This window comes from Porites lutea, chromosome 3 (genome assembly GCF_958299795.1).
Source record: "Porites lutea chromosome 3, jaPorLute2.1, whole genome shotgun sequence".
In the NCBI taxonomy this organism is placed as follows: domain Eukaryota; kingdom Metazoa; phylum Cnidaria; class Anthozoa; order Scleractinia; family Poritidae; genus Porites; species Porites lutea.
In genome coordinates, this window is record NC_133203.1 from 16,013,993 (window position 1) to 16,017,408 (window position 3,416).

Genomic DNA, 3,416 nt, shown 5'->3' on the forward strand with positions numbered 1-3,416 from the left:
TTCCATCCTTTTTCCCTCTTCTCTTTCATCTTGCATCTAATTCTTTTTCAGAACCCCCCTTAAAAAGCCAAGCCCCAATTTTTCATCCACACCCCAAAAAGAAAAGGGCCTTTTTCAGACAGTTGATTAAAAGCTGGTTAACAAAAATTAAACTGGTTCAAAAAAATTGAGCTGGTTTGGGAAAAAATAAACCAGAGGTTAAAATTGAACTACAACAGTTTCATTAATCATTAACTTAATGTGGGGAGAAAGGGGTCAATTATCATTCTGACTGTAATAATTTATATCGAACGCATGCGTGGATATGTGATCATTGTTGATCCGCAAATGAGTCGATCCTGTAGCATATCGTTGAGTGTTCCTCTAGACTGGCAATGCTCCAACAACCTTCGGGGCTCCATGACGAACTCCGCGACACTTTCCCTTCCATGACAATTTCTCTTAAATCGCTGTACAATGACACTTGGCTTAGGCGAAAAATGATTTTCCAACGTTTTGCAAATGACTTGTAATGCACTGTAGCCGGTTTTTTTAGTTTGCAAGAGATCTCAAATGAGGCCGTATGTTTTGCTCCCATATATACTGAGTAAGATTGCTCGCTGTTCCTTGTCATCTTCAATTTTGTTTGCCAGAAAGTATTGCTCAAGTCTCTCTGGGTACTGAGTCCATGATTACACTGACTCATTGAACTCTCCCACGTTCCTGTAGGTTGCCGTTAAGGTGATTTTTCCGAATCCTCATCGCCAATGTAATACATGTATATCGAACACATGGAAATGTGACTACATTCTACTTTAATACTCATCAAAAAACTGAACTAAAAATCTTACATGTGTGATTGCATAACCACAGTGTTTGATTTACACAACTACATAATATAACTGAACCTGTATTGCATAATACTGACCTTTTCCTGATACTCAAAAAATGTGCTCAAAATGTTAGGTCGTAACAAAATTGAACCATCTTGTCTTTGATCTACTGTCTTTCAAAAGGGAAAAGGGCGACAACGAGGCTACAATAAACTAACTCTTCAGACTATAATGGTAGGTCTTCCAAATCAATTGTAAGACATTGTACACATCATCGACAGACTTGCAACTGTTTTGCAGCTGCAAGTACTTTCAAATCTTGTGGTTTTTTTAGCTGGAACAGTGGATGCCTTGGGTTTGAATAACAAAGTGAGTGTCCTTGGTGTTTTTGTTGAGGAGTGATACTTTTTCTGATAGAAGGGCAATCCTGCTTGTTACTAGGTAATGGCTCTGCCCTGACTACGGTTACAAAGTGATTTGCTGTATACAGGTTGCAGTCCTGTTGTCCAAATTACCATCCCTTGACCAAAGAATGGTTATGGTTTCCTTGTTGGGCATGACAGAGTTATCTGAAGTGCTAGGGTTGATAATTTGGTTCACCAAACAGCGGTATTTAAACTGGATGGTAGGGTACATCAAGATTATTGGTTTGGACAGAACAGAGCTCATACCCATGATGTGAACAAGGGAAAACCGTTGTCTGATCTCACCCACTACTAAAGCTTCCTCTGTCTTAGAAAATTTGCGGTCACCTCTCCTTGTTAAATCAACAGAAAATAGGACATCTGGTTTTCATTAAAAATCAAGACAATGAACAAGATATTGTTACACTCCTATTTTAGCAAAAAGTGAGGCAAAGTGTCAACTGCTAGCCCTTATATTTTGTAATAGCCAAGGTGTAAACTACTCGCAAAATTGCGACTCCTCCCTATGTTTTAGTCGCAAATGGAAGAAATTAAGTCACAAATGCGATTGTTTTGGTTGCAGTTTTGAGCCCTGTGATGGCACATTTACTTGGGTGTCAGTTACCTGACTGTTTTGAATGGGTTTTGATGCCCTTTCTTTGGCTCTCTGCCCTTTTTTACAGTAGTGTTTCTATGGATTTTTTTGTGATTTCTGTTTTGAAATGGCTCTGCTGGTTTTGTGTAGAGTGTACTGTTCATCCTGTATATTTTTAGAGTTTTTGATTACATGTGTTTAAATCGTGTTTTTTATACACATGTATCGAAAGTCTGTTTTTTGCAAATTGGCTAGTTTTGCATTGTTGTGGTTTACAGTGTGGCTTGCTGTGTGTGTTTAGTCAAGAGGTTTCTCATTTACATGGTTGTTTCTATAAATAAATTATTGTCTTTTTTCACCACAAGATATGTCACATAATTGCGGCTCACAAGGGGTAGATGCCTATGTTTGGCTTGAAAGTGTCTGAGAATTCGATTTGCCAGAAAGTTTGTTGGGATGTTTGTTTTGCTGTTTCAGTTAGCAGTTCCCAGTCCCCGTGGCATAGCACCCTATGCAGCAAAGTAAAATGGCCACCAAAATTTTATTTGAGAATCTTGTAAGTTACTCATTTGCTTGTCATGTCAGTTTTAAAGTTAAGCATTTTGGAAAGGTGGTGAAGGCTTAAGCAAGGATTTGAGGGGAAGATAATGTTCTTTTATGTGTTTCACAGCACTGTCATTCCATAAGCCCAACTAGTTATCAGCTGTGGATCATGAACCAGGGTTTTCATTAAGAATACCAGTAGCAGGGGAAAGGTGTAATGTTACAGGAGAATATTTGAAAGAGGCTCGTCATCTGAATAAAAAATAGTCACAGACTACTGAACGTAAGCCAGAGAATTTTTCATAGTAAACGGAGAATTCTCCGATCTCCGATGTGTGGTTCCAAAAATCATTCAGACCGTATACATATTTATGGTACCAAACAATATTAATAAAATCTTACTAATGTTAAGTATTAAACATTACTGTCTTCAGAATGTTATCCGATCTCTTTTAGAGAGAAATTATTGTTGGAAGAATAACCAAAAAGTGAAGAGGTACTTACAACTACAATCAACAGTTCTTTTTGGAAGATAATGAAGAGCTAGATATCACAAAATCAAAAATGCAGCTAACAAAACAACCAGGCAGTCACTAGAACGTTACCTTTGTCAAAAGGCCATGGTTGGTGCATGGCTTTGCAGCTCTTATTTGAGCAGAATTTAACCTTAATATCAAGTAGAAGAAAAATGCATGGAGTGAGAATGTATGAGGAATCCTGTTGTCCTTGACCGGGATCCATTCTGCAATCTCAAAGAGGACTCCCTCTGTGCCTGACAGCATAAAACAGCGAGGAACATGTTTTAAGCTTCAGCAGGCAGAGAACATAATTATCTTGAGGTACCGGGTACGGAATTACCATTCTCATGTTAAGTCTAATTGTTGATCCTCTACTCACACTAACTTCTAGCTCAGAGGTTACTGTTGTGAATGAACATGTGGCTGTACATCTATATCTACAACTACATTTACATCTACATACATAAGGTCAGTAAAAATTGCTAGGACATCACACCAACCGTAAAATAATATACAATAATGATATAAAATTAAATAAGAATAA